The 15,020-nt window shown below is 34.9% G+C and overlaps 1 protein-coding gene across 1 annotated transcript in view; it reads left to right on the top strand.

Moving 5' to 3' along the window:
* Window positions 1–6,652: 6,652 nt before the first annotated feature.
* The window catches only part of LOC124637536 (metabotropic glutamate receptor 2-like), a 156,056-nt gene continuing 147,688 nt past the window's right edge, over window positions 6,653–15,020 (top strand). Inside the window, exon 1 of the mRNA XM_047174049.1 lies at window positions 6,653–6,867. The gene's annotated coding sequence lies outside the window, so the exon portion shown is untranslated. The remainder of the gene's footprint in view (window positions 6,868–15,020) is intronic.

Here is a 15,020-nt window from a genome sequence, read left to right as displayed (position 1 = left end):
AGTCTGCAACTAAATTCCAAGGAAAAATAGTCGCATGTCACGGACCTCTGCTACCCGCTGATATTAGTTTTTGAACAGTTACGCTAAATGTTCCGTGACGTCAAAAAGTTTGGCGAGAACGGTAGACTTATATTAATATTATTCTATTTGTTCTTTTGTAAGTACCCTAGAGGCTCCGAAACTACCGAAACGATTTGAAAAAATCTGAAAAAATTACTTTTATAAAGCGACACTCTTCCTGAGTATCACGGGCTATATTTTATAGTTCTCACGCGACACGGTTAAAACCCCGGGAAAACGGCGAATATGTAATAATTTTCATATTAGCTGCTATTGCACTAAATACAATGTTGTAGGAAAACCAATTTTATAAAACAATGGCCGTCCTTCACATCAGCGCGAGTTAATTAAATAATTGATCACGTATTCACTTTTATGGGAAAATTAACGAACCAGGAAGCGAAACAAATAGTTATTAATGAACTAATCTATTATAGTTTGCTTAGTACAAAATTCCCGAGGGTTTAATTTATAGAGAAAGGTTGTGATTTTTAGAGAAAGGTTAGCAAGGACTTTTTTACCGTGTTACGAGGTATCATGAATACGAAAAATGTTTGTTATGCTTTCATGATAAAATTGCTGAATTGATTGAGATGATATGGACACTAGACTTTGGTAATTACGAAATTGATTAATTTATTTTTCATTCTGGTGCTCGCGAATTAGTTTCCTTAAATGAAACTCTGAAATAAATTACTAGCTTTTGTTCTAGTTTTCACCCGCGTCCCGAGGGAATCACTTTCCGCATGGAGATGAAACGTAGCCTTTATGTTATTCATATGTAAAAAACTTTAATACTGTGTAACCCGGCACGGGGTTTTTACTTCCACCGTTCTACAGTAAAAATTAAATGATATAGGTAACCAATGAAACAACACAATTATATTTCACTTCCATGTATTTTACAGACAATCTAAGTTATTATTATTTAATGCTGTTATAGACACACAATAATAATTGCACACACAGTACAGAGCTGACCGCCCCAGACAGTGGTCTGAAGTGGCAACCTCTGTCCAAATCCTATACCTGTGAACATGAGTATATTGATTCTAAACAAGGCCTCAGGGCCGCTTTGCAAGTTCGAGAGGTGAACACTGGTGACTGGTAGCTCAATCGTTAAATGAAGTAATCACTATGCTGCACACACGCAGGCAGATAATAAAATTAATGCAAAGCTCTTGTTAGGCAAGGCTCACAAAGTACTCTCTCTCTGCATACAACTCCCTAGTCTGAAAGTCTCTCAAATAGCTCCCCTTGGCATCGGTGATAGACGGGGTCCGTCTATCTCCACACGGAAATCATGTCCTCCGGGGTATGTCATACAGGACAGATAATCACACAGCACTCACGCACAACATAAGCTACCTGACGTCTTCATGTAACGAGGAGCGTGGAGGCGGTAGCCGCCACTGCGGGTCAGCCACGCTGTCACAGCTCACCCGTCGGACCGTACCTGGCCGACCAACAGTCGCAAGACCACGGCGACACCAATCACCCACGCGGTGACCACGTGCACAAGAGTAGCCTGAGATTAAGGCCCTCCTAAAAAAACAGACCTGTAGACAACAACCCTGTATGAAACGCATGAATCTACACATTCCGAGAGGAACAGAAACACGTACAATATACTCACAGGAAATTCCAAAATATGCTCCGAAGAAATAATGGCCGACAAGCATCAGAAACAGTCGGGAACAAAGTCTACTTCTATTGCAGACGGATCCTGGATAAGGCTGAGCGGGAAACGATGCCTGACAAATATATGGCCCGATGGCACTCGTGGTCTCAGGGCTCCAGAACCCTGGGCCCTCCAGACACCAAGCTCAGACCCAAAATGGCGTGACTCCTCACGTCTAAACCCAAAAATCCTTTTCCATCGCAATGACAACGCACTCTCTCGAATGTTCGACCACAGGGCAAAATCCTTCCTGTCACAAACCATTTCCTGTCAAACTCGACTAATCGATCCTTCCGTACGAATGCATCAGACCGATGAAATTAATCAAATGATTTCCAAACACCACACATAACATCGCTAAATAATTGCTACTAATTATTGAATATAAACAATTAATTAAAAACCTTTAATTTGTTTACGATTTAGACTAAAGCTTTGGTTTCCTAGGAAAGCGGTGCCGTCATATAGCGGCCGTAATACAGCGGTGAATGACGTCACCAGAACGTTGTCTATGTAAACAAAATGGGGCGGTTTCCTAGAGAGCGGTAACTGACGCCGTAACTTCAAAAAGCGGTGCCGCCATTTGCATGACGGCCGTCTTGACGGTGTCAGATAGTTTGGTGAACGTTTTATTGAAAGCGGTGAAATTTTTTTAATACGTATTTGTGTTTTTTTTTTGGAACAACGTCAAAAATTTGTTACAACTCTTGGTGCAGCGAGGACGACGAAATTTTAATAGATTTCGTTCGTAACCACGAAGCAATATATAATAAAAAAAGTAAAGATTATAGAAAAAGTCAACTAAAACAGAATTGGTGTCGTGAAATTTGAGAAATATTAAATAAAACAGGTTAGTAAGTATGATACAACTAACAAAAAGTTTATGACGGTGTGTTAAAACGGCCGTGGAACTTTCCACATGTCATCACCGTAAAGACGGCCGTCTATTTGCGTCCGTAAAGCTTGGGTTTCCTAGGAAAGCGGTGCCGTCATATAGCGACCGTCATATTACGGACGCAAATAGACGGTCGTCTTTACGGTGATGACATGCGGAAAGTTCCACGGCCGTTTTAACACACCGTCATAAACTTTTTGTTAGTTATATCATACTTACTAACCTGTTTTATTTAATATTTCTCAAATTTCACGACACCAATTCTGTTTTAGTTGACTTTTTCTATAATCTTTACTTTTTATATTATATATTGCTTCGTGGTTACGAACGAAATCTATTAAAATTTCGTCGTCCTCGCTGCTCCAAGAGTTGTAACAAATTTTTGACGTTGTTCCGAAAAAAAAACACAAATACGTATTAAAAAAGTTTCACCGCTTTCAATAAAACGTTCACCAAACTATCTGACACCGTCAAGACGGCCGTCATGCAAATGGCGGCACCGCTTTTTGAAGTTACGGCGTCAGTTACCGCTCTCTAGGAAACCGCCCCATTTTGTTTACATAGACAACGTTCTGGTGACGTCATTCACCGCTGTATTACGGCCGCTATATGACGGCACCGCTTTCCTAGGAAACCAAAGCTTAATATGACGGTCGCTATATGACGGCACCGCTTTCCTAGGAAACCCAAGCTTAAGAACACACAACGCTATCTAGTTGGATCTTCAATCCAACACAAATCGATTGTTAATCTTAATTAAAAAACAGATGGCGTTTGCAACGTCATCATCCTCCTCCGAGCCTTTTCCCAACTATATTGGGGTCGGCTTCCAGTCTAACTGGATTCAGCTGAGTACCAGTGCTTTACAAGAAGCGACTGCCTATCTGACCTCCTCAACCCGGTTACCCGGGCAACCCGATACCCCTTGGTTAGACTGGTGTCAGACTTACTGGCTTCTGACTACCCGTAACGACTGCCAAGGATGTTCAATGACAGTTTGCAACGTCACAACTGCTTTTTATCAAAATCCTTCCGGTAGGTTTTGCTTGTAAGAGGAATAAATATCCATACATCCAGACGTAAAAAATGTAGTTTATAATATTATTAACTAGCCACCCGCTCCGGCTTCGCATGGGATAACAGCATTTCCCCACTATTTAATGTATGTTATCATACATACAAACCTTCCTCTTTAATCACTCTATCTATAAAAAAAACCGCATGAAAATCGGTTGCGTAGTTTTGAAGATTTAAGCGTAGGTACAAAGGGATATAGGGACAGAAAAAGCGACTTTATTTTATACTATGTAGTGAAGCATTCGCTAGGTACAATGTTTTTACCAGATCCAGATCTGTTCACATAACCAGGGATATTAAAAAAAGTAACACGTCTCCTATTTTGTTTCGAAATAAAACTTTTATACAGCTTCATACTCCATTGAGAGCACGTACAATCCTATGACAGAAAACTCGAGTTTTTTTCCAAAAAAATACGTGTTTTTCATGTATTTTCGTGTATTTTCTAGGCAAATGTTTATTAGGTTTCCTAATCATATTTATGTATTGAATAAAATATTTGCAGGACTTGTTGAAATATTGGAATTTGGACTCGTGATGAATAAGTAAATAGAAATGTTTGGGTGCGTGTGATATGTAATATAGGCGTGTATTTTAAATCACTGAAGAGCTCGTAGGTAAGTAACAGCCAGACATGTCGAACTGAAAATGGCTGACCATAGCTTTTAATGAAACTGGGAAATAATTTAACCCTTCACATCATAAAAATCTATAGCCTACTTTTTATCCGGATGCGGGAATCAGAGAAGCGAGTGAAATAGCTAGTTTTAGATAATTTCATAAGAATATAAATATTTGCTTTAAAGAACATAGTATATGAAAACAATTTTATATGAAATAGACACCTGCTAAAGCGTTAATCCTTCAGAATATTTTTAATATTAATTTTATAAGGATACATAAATCACATCTGCAAGATTTAATAAAAAAATAAACGCTTAAAAGATAATTTTGTCAGCAATATTCTCCAAGTGTCTAGAAGAAAATATTAGTAGGGAATACTGTTTATTACACAAATCTCATTTACGTCAAACGTTTAAAAATATATTTATTGGTATTTAAATGAATTATTATTTATTTTCAAAGCGACGAAGCTAGAATATTAATCCTTACTTAATATTTTAAAAGCGAAAGTAAGTCTATCTGTCCGGGTCTGACGCCGAGACTACTGAACACAAATGTAGTTTAATACACAGATAAGCCTTTGCCTTTGTAAGGACATAGACTACTTTATATCCGGACTCAGAAAGTTGGTAGTTTCCTGAGGACAGCTGCAGGGAACAGATAGATTAATAGGCGATTCGAAAAGAAGTTGTTGGTTTTATATATGGCTGAAGTAAATTTTGCCATTTAATGGTGTTTAATCGTGGTCAATATAGTTATAGGAACCATATTATAGTATTTTGATAAAGCTAACATATTGAAGTTACGATGAAAGAAGTTGTAAGTTATAAGTTTATTTGTAACAATATGTTTATGATCATTTAGGCGATTATCACACTGCCCCGCATGATGCAGCGTAGTGCGTGGATGCGTTTTTTTCCGTTGTATGGAAATATCTCCGTTTGTATGGAAAACACGCATAGTCCAACACACTGAAAATGCATCCACGCGCGTTCATGCGGATCACGCACATACATGCGGAGAAACACGCACCCCCGCGCGTAGGTGCGGGGCGAGACGCAAGGTATGGCACACTGAATCCCGCAATGCCGCGCGTGATTTTGAATGGGCGTGACGTGTATATTTGAAAATGGAACTCGCTGTGCGTGAATCTACTAAACGCACCTACGCGCGTGAGTGCGCGAAAAACCCGCACGATGATGCAGATCTGCACTCCCGCAGGAACGCGCGTAGGTGCGTCGACACGCAAGATGCAGCGTGATGCGGGGCAGTGTGAAGATCACCTTAGATCTCTTACCTTTACGTGTTTGCTGTACAATTGGACAACGCAAATAAAAAAATTCCAAAATCAAAATATGAAACATTAGTCAGACTTTTAATATAACCAGCTTCACACAAACTATGCTAGCACTTTTCATTACAATATCAACAGTTTCATTTTAGCCTCTATTTTCGTAATTTCCTCGACCTTCATGCAAGTTCTAATTACCAACTGTTGCGACATTAAAAAGTAATTATATTGCAGATATCATGTTTTCTGTGAACCACTTCTGTGTAATTAAGTAATTATTAACACTTGCCGTAACTTGAAGTAAGTTGGCGCAACTTGCCTACTTTCAAGTTATGCTCTTGACACCTAGTTAAATGTTGTGGTGACAATGTTTTTTGTTTTTCATTGAAGATAGTAGAATGTGTCATGTACAATGATAAATGGATGTTTTACTTTATCATCAGGAAACCCTGTGTAATTTTGTCCTTGAAGAAAACTTTATTTTTAATTGACTTCAAAAAATGTGGACGCCCTCAATAAGGCAACGTTCTTAACTTGACAGACAGCAGTAAAAAATAGGCTTTTAATTTATTATAGAACACGCTTCAGTGAACCTTCTTTATCCTTTAAAACAAGGCGAGTCCTTATAAAACAACAATCCCAACTGTCATCAATCAAAGTCAAATTAAAGATTTAAATCTTTTGCAGCACAAATCCCTAAAAAGTCGACAAGGAAACCTTCGTCAAGTGACACTGGCTGGCTTTAGTCATGGAAATAATGAAAATTTCCTCTCCACGATGTTATAGAGACAAATTTTTAAACCATAAATGCAATGATAAGGCCACATTCCCGCATAAAGTTTGCAATAAAAAAGAATGTTTATTTAGAATTTCAAAAACGTGCGAACGGCCATATAGTGCTCCTGTCACCAAACATTCCAAATTCAAAAAGCACACGTCAGCGTAAACTAAGCCACTGCATAAAATAAGGTGATAAAAGTTTCAATGGGCCAGGGCTGGCAAGCCTACCCTTGCCAGTAGCTACCCGACCGCCGAACGGGACACTCGTCCCCGCCGAAGCCGCCCGAAGGCTCGCGAACCACATTCCATATTTAAAACTTTTCCGACGTTCGAATTGCAATTTCGTTGTTTTCAATTTCGGTTTCTCGAGTGCCAGTGCAGTTTTGTTTTTCGAATGTGATTTTTAAAAAAGTTTGGGTTCTGATGATTTTTTTGCTGATGCTGATCGTCATTTGAAAGGTATGTGATATATATAGTTTTGTTACTATAATATATTATTTTGAAGTACCTGTATTACTATACTATTATCATAATTATAGATTGTTAAAAACTTTGCTAAAAATAATTTCCCGACCAATACTATTTATCTAGTAATGTTTCTAACTTTACTTTAAATGAATAACATTACGTTACATATTAGTTAATCGGTAATAATGACCACCTATGTATAGGTACAATATATGTATGACTAATTACATTGTCTTATATACCAAAACTGAGGCCTTTTCAGGGGTCGTTATAATTTATTTCCTTGATACCCTCAAGAGTAATAATATTTTATCGGAACTAAAACAGAGATCTTGTTATAATATTAGCTAAAAACCTTGTACGTATATCCTTAATGTATCCTTAATGTATGTATCTTAATGTACCTTTATAGAAAGTTCAAGGTACTTATGTTATACCATTCATTTATGTTAACTTAAGTGTGTTAATGTACAGGCTCTGGAGTTATAAACGTAATCCCTTAAAATAAAGACGTACGAAGATACAATAAAGATGTTGGAATTCCGAACAAATAATCCTTCGAAGAAATTACCTATTCAGACAAAACTGTCGATCTATAACTTACTGTGTAACACTTCTTTTCTCATTATTTCAAACAGGTAAATGAACCTCAACAATTTCTAAAATAAATATCAGTAATTGCTGATGATAATAATATGTAAGCATTACACCATCCCTAATCACAGATTCTTATTTGTTGAGTCATCTCATGAGTACCATTATTTCCAGCTAATTAAATATCTTTGGTTTCGTTGGTCATTCTCTTCTTATTATTCTTTATGGCCACTTAGTATATAATACACGAAAAATACAGATAGTTTATATTCAACGGCATGCTTAACCCAGAATTGGGTTCTTTTACAATCAACCTTAAAATGCTCTTCTTCTGTATCCATCCACATTCATGCTCAATACTATGCTCACAATATGATTTTCAATTCATTACTATTCACATGCCCATATCACGACAAACGATCTTCACATAGCTTTTCACTAACCACTTTTCACTTTTCTCATTCGCGTACACCACATATGTCTTTAAACATTCTCATCTAAACTATGTGTACTATTAATTAGAAGTTCGCCATCGTATGTACTATGTGCATAATTGTGAATGTAATTGTACCCACGGAAAAGTGGCTCTTAATATTAAGTTAATTTTGTGTTATTATTATTTATTATTGATAACGCGTATAATTATATGTTATGTGTTATATATTTAAATGTTTATTTGCAATAATAAGTGCAGTGACTTATGTTTGTTAACGTATTCCTATTTTCTGTTATTTTAATTTATCTATGGTATAAGCATTACGATAATAAGCATAGATGTATTTTAGATTTCTCTTTGCCTCTCTCCTTACAAAATGTACTGTATAAAATTCAATAGGATTAATGGTGATCTGTAACACAGGGGTAACCTTAAGCAGACACCATTCTCTTAGAAATGCAACTTGTATTGTAATGTACTTTTAACACTGTAATTGAAGAGAAAAATAAAGATTTTTTATTTATTTATTTATTATTTATATGCACTTACTTACCTATCCACGTACGTTATCAGTTTACAATCCAATACAGTAATTGAACACCCTACAATAAGGTCAAGCATTTGACATGCTCTCTAACGCTAATTGCCGCCTCCACTAATATGATAGATACATTACGCAGTAAGCACAAATGAGCTAATTGAATACTAATGCGATTGCTTATAATCCACTACTGGATGTGGTATGGCATATTATAGGATCAGAATAGCTTATGCTGCATTGTGGGGCCTGACTGCAAGTTAATCATCTTATAGGTACTTAGAAATTACGAGATCTGGAAACGTGTCACCAAAGGTTAACAGTTATCTAGGAATTGCAAATAAAATGCAATGTAACCAACTAGATTAAGTCAACGATTTCTAGGTAGAACTTTTCCACGTAGCTGGATAAAGTTTAATCTATAGGCTATATAATTCTGTTCCTGAAAAAGGAGCTATCTAACACGTAACACTTTATTTTTTTACATCGGTCCAGAAGGACCTGAAATAGGTAAGCATCAACACATAACAAAATCTTAAGCTTTATAACATTAGTATATTTTTTAAACTTACTTTTATCTATAATAAGTTTAAGAAACTGTATTTCAAAGCGTGACGGTTAATTTTACCTTAAACTACCGCAATAAAAATATAACTTAACTCGCTTCAATAAATATTTGCATCATATTTAAATTGAACTTATATAAACAAAAAAGTTAATCAAATCGTTTGAGAGGGAGATGAGTTCCACTATGAAAATAGTAAACATGTTTCTTCAAATGAAAAATCATGTTCTTGAGAGCATAAATGTTTATTTATTTTTATTGAAAGAAACATATTGCAAATAAATTATATTATGAATATGTTTCTGTTTCTGGGAAGCTTCAACAACACCGAGCAACTAATAGTTGATGATAGATAGTCACCTATCCTCCAGTCGACCACATCTCATGGTCAATCGGCCCTTGATGCAGTTATGAACTTAGCTATGTATGATTTTCTAATCAGTCGAGTGGTTCCTGAGATTAGCTAGCTTAAACAAGCACAAAACTGAGTATCGATCATCTTATGACTCAACTATTAGGTGCTTACGTTTAATACTGCTGACTAAACAGTCCACAGACAGTTGACCCAAAGTTTATAATTTTTTTTTTGTTATCTTCATTTCCAACATAGTTTTCAGTCGCTCTGATACCGGCTAAATGCTTGATCTTTGTAATGTTAGTAGGTAATATCATTCATTGATCTTTGTAATGTTAGTAGGTACTATCATTCATCTTCATACTGACTTAAGAGTGCAAACAAACAATCGGCCGACTAAAAGTTTACAATATGCAGGTACTCTAAAAGAACACTTTATTTATGTAAAGAATAACCTTACAAAAAAATCTCCAGCTCAAATATTACATAACCTTTCGAGCCCTTTCACAAAACCTACGCGTACATATAAAGATGGGTTTACACGGGCGTGGCTTAGCTCAGCTGGTGTGAACCGACCATGACTGTCGATTTTCAACCGAACGATTATGTAAGGTGGCCCTCGAATCTGGTTTTAAGTCTACATTCATGACTGGGATGTTGAAAGGCTTGAAGGTTTTATGCTGGTGATTTTTTTTAAGGACATAAGGGCAGTTTGGACTGTTTGTTTAGATTTGTAAGATTGAAGTATATTAGTAAGTAATTCCTACTTTATAAAAATTCTATTTACATTTAAAAAATAATCTAAATATATATTTTTTGATAAACAAGCTTTTAGAATTCATTTTAAAGACTTTATTAAACATGTAATTTAAGATAAAAGGTGCGAATCTAACAGCTTATAATCACGGTGATGTTCATTTCAGGTATTAAGTGAAATGTCGAGCCCTTTTAGAGTGAAAGTGTAACCAACAACCAAACTTACTTTCACATTAATATTACAAGTAGGAATACATTTTTTTAGGAAATCAGCCCTAAATACATTTTATTGTGTGAATAAGCGCAGTGAAGTAACAAATATAACGTTAAAAACATAGCAATCAGTAGTATCCCATCCCTGATCGTAATCATGATTGATTATTTACATTAATTAAGTTGATTGATTGAAAGTACAAGCAACGTCATTTGATTAAATAGCATATTTGGGGTGAAGTGGTTCACCGGTCGATTTTGAAGTATGTATATATTTTCCTTAGCTATGCATTATAATATCCTTAAACAACAATTAATCCCTATGAATGGAAGGAAATAGTCGTGTTAATTTATTTATACCCACAGGACAACTCGACACACAGCCAAAAGTTACTCTTCATTGTTTTCGTAAAGAGAAACGATTTGTATCTACATGGTTATGCGGCGCAAAAACTACAGGAGCAATATCAAAAATTCTTCTATCATTAGGTATACCAATCATTATTTTAACAAGCGTGCATAGTCTAGTAGAAACCTCAAGTACAGATCTTACCTTCAGAATAGAATTGAAACCATTTGATTGATCGAATTTAATTATATCCGACGTCTTGAGTCTTGAATCCGATTCTGTAACAGAAACCTTAATAACATCATACTGAATGACGTTTCGACATTCGGCATTCGTCAAATTGACGTTTCATTTCGACACCAGGAACCTTACGTCATTCACGTTCAAATTTCGAACATTCAATTACGATAATCGATGAGTTTATTTGGAGATACTCGTGTATATGAGGGAACTTTAAGTAAAAATCTATAATTATATTTAGAAAGTACTCTTCTATAAATAAGTATGGTGTATTTAATTGAGTTTGATGTATCAAACGATAGTACTTCATCTTTGTCAGCCCAGCTTATGTTAGGGTCGGTATTTCAGTCTAATAGTGATGCAGCTGAATACCAGTATTTTAAAATAGAGCGACTGCATATCTCATCTTTTCAACCTTGTTACCTTGTTAAGACTGATTGTCGGTCTTCCTAACTTCTGAATGACTGTAACTACTACCACAGCTGTTCAAATGACAATTTTGAAAATTGATAGTTAATTTAAATTACCGTCGTAACTCGTCGTGATAAAAGACGGTCACCCATCCATGGACCGTCCGCACTAAGCATTGCTCTAAACATAAGACACGTTTATAAACCAATTTCTACACAGCATACAGGTAATATATACATGTATACAATATACATATTGTATATAATAAACGAGCAGTATATCGCTCAGTATAATGTTATTAGGTCGCAGGTGGTGCCTGCCAATTTTACAGAAATAATATTTTACTCCAGTAGCCCCGCAAGGGAAAATGTACGGTATGTTATGAGAAAACAATATGGTGTTTTTCTTAACATGTTAACCATACTGGTATGAAATACATGCTGATAAATTCAAGTTATTATTTTACTATCTTTTGCCAGCGGTTTCTCTCGCGCCTAGAATTTACAATCGGTCTTATGTCAGGTGTAATTAAAAACTATTATTTATTTATTTATTTAATAGTTCATGTACACAGATACACACACAGAATACAGAAAAGAAGAAAGATAGAACACATAGTACATAGGCACAGCTTATTTCAAGAGAAATTTCTTCCAACAGGCCCGTTATGGGAGAGTTAGAATATTATTACATTTATACCCTAATTATTTTATGCTGTAACCGTTTGTCGTTTTAAATAAATTTCGGTACAAATAAAAGTCTAGAGGCTGAGAAAGGATATAGTATACTTTGACCGGCTTTGGGAGGTAGTTTCGCAGAGATCCTGGAACGTTCTTTAGTTATTAAATTAATCCCTTAATTATTTGTTCAAAAAAAGAATATTAACTTCTAATGCTAATGCTAATGTACTATGGTGTGTCTACTTATGTCAGAATAGCCGCTGTAGCCAAATTAAAGAAGTCTAAAGACTATATTTATACCCAAAAAAGTATAAAATAAGAATATTCAGAGAAGTTTTTTTCCCTGAAATATGAGAAGCTGGCCGAATATTGAATGGAGGCGATTCACGGAACAAAATGTATGATTTTACGTAAATTCAGAGCAATAGTCTAATAATGAACAGCGAAATTTTATTTAAGGAAAAATAATCTTCTTTAGTAGGCCCCAAATCACTAATTGCTTCATACAAAGTATTCACAAAAAAAAAAACAGGTGTGTTACCTATATTGTTAGTTAATATACCTTACTATGGAGAGAAAAATTATAATACAAGCTGTTGATTTGCATCCGTGCCATATTCAAGGAGATAATTATGCTAATGATTCTCGACCCAAATCAATAAAAAATTTGGTACGTAATTTTTTTTCTTTAATTTTTTTTTCGGAATTCCATAAATGTCATCTAGCCTTATTTAAACTTGGCGCGTATGTTACTGGCATTAAAACCGTGCTGCACTCTCACACAAACGCAAACACAAAGCATACGCAACGATCACTCATAAATTTCATTCATAAAATTGGATTACTTTGGAAATACCCCGACATTACAATGACAAAAAAAGCAGTGCATATTAGTTATTTCCCATCTACTGTAATTCCAATCGATTATTTACGTATTGTATGCCCTCCTCCTGAACTATGGCACAAATGCAAATCAACACCTTGTATATTCAAGGTATTAAAATAACAATTTAATAGTAAAATTCTTAGGTTAAAATGTTTTAATTGTTATTCACGTTTACAAAATCGTTGAGAGCGCTGTTGTTGTAGATAACGCTATATTTTATACAGGACAGTTTCTCATGAATTAATTAACTTACTGGATATCTCAATTTAGTTAAAATTGTCTGGACAAAATAGGGTTATATTATTTTAAATGATTCAGTTTAATAACTGACCTACTTTGTTCATAGGACAATTTTTGCAGATTGACATTTAAGAATACATTTTTATCAGTCATTTAATTACTGAAACTTTAAATAATTTTCAAAATAATCAACTGTTCTTTGCAGTTTCGCCCACGTCCCGAAAAAGCTTATTTTCAGTGCAGATAGTGCTTATCTCTAACAGTGAAAGAATTATTGAAATGGGTACAGTAGTTTTGGAGGCTATTCCATTCAAACAAACAATCAAATATTTCTTTATAGATCACTAAAATTTAAAACCGGTTCAAAACATTCTGAATATCTATTAAAAACCTCAAGCTAACAATCTCACACGCTTTACCTCGTTACAATATCAGTTTGTAATATAATTATGTTTTACAAGTAAAGTTATTTATTATGTTTAACCTGTATATGTATACAGCATGTAATGTAATTAACGCGCACCCTCAAACACCCCAATTAGAATATTATGTTATAATCATAATACATACACTGAATTTTTAATACACACACTGAATTTTTAATTTAACATGTATATGCATTGTTATTTACTAAATTAGTTATACCAATTCTTGGAGAACTTTTTGGTCATACTACTACGCACGCAAATATCGCGCCGCGCGCCGCTCGACTCGACACAACATAACGAAACTACGGAAAAAGCCGACAATACACGAAGTCTTATTACTTTGGGTTACGGTCTATTTGAATTTGTTTTGCCTGTACAGGGTTGATATGACAATAATTTCCGTAGTTTTAATTATTTTTGTAGTAAGTAGTTTTAATTATGATATAAATCGATTCAGTAAACGATTCTGAACAAACTAATTTCAGGATGTGCGTTAATTAAGTTACATGTTGTATACATAGATATACTGTAAACAAATGAACAGTTAAGTTAGTTTTAACATAACTAAAACTCTATATCTAATCGCTAACCTACCGTAACTATTGTGGTTTTAAACTTAAACATAACATTAATATTATTGTTTAGCCTATCAATAGATTTATTAGCATGTGAAAACACGGCCTTTAGTGCTACAGACAAGAATGAGTATGCATATTTATAGTATAAGTTTGTATGTGAAAATTATCTGAAAGTTTCTGTTCTCACATTCCGAGCTGTATGGACAACTCAAAAAATAATAATTTTATATTACCTCACTAGTGAAAAGTGGAAGTTTCTGTCATGTTTGTTTAATTATCTAGAGAATGAGTTAGCTACTGAATTCCCATGATGCCACCGTCTACAGTAAATTATTATTAATGGGCGTTGGTCTTCCATAGCGATACAAAATACGCAAAATCAAAAATAAAAGACCAAAATCCTAATAAATTAGTCAAACATTTCCCAAAACCAATAGAATTAGTGATTATCTGAAGTAAACATTTCGATTCATTTGCATGTGGAGAGCTTTGAGTCAGTTGCCGCTTCTGTCGGTTTTATTTAATCTATGCTGTGACGTCACCGCTTGTTGTCACAGATTGCTGAACATTTCGGATTTGCAGTGCGGTTCTATTGGGATAAGCTTTAATTGAATGTGGTTCAATTGATGAACAATTTGTTAGTTAGTGAGATTATTTTAAGTCATTTATTTAGTGGTTTGATAGTTCTTTCTTTTAAAATAAATTACTTTTCAGTCAAGGTAAAACCTGAATGTATACCTCTCCAATAAACCTACCTTATGTTCTTTTTGTTAGCTTCTATCAAAGGATATTTTGATTCAAACATTTGAGTAGGTACCTACTTGATAAGATTTCTTATCACTATCAACACCAGCAAAAGATTCTCACAAACTCGA

The sequence above is a fragment of the Helicoverpa zea genome, chromosome 16 (assembly GCF_022581195.2).
Source record: "Helicoverpa zea isolate HzStark_Cry1AcR chromosome 16, ilHelZeax1.1, whole genome shotgun sequence".
Lineage (NCBI taxonomy): Eukaryota > Metazoa > Arthropoda > Insecta > Lepidoptera > Noctuidae > Helicoverpa > Helicoverpa zea.
This window is presented reverse-complemented; position numbering and strand designations above follow the sequence as displayed.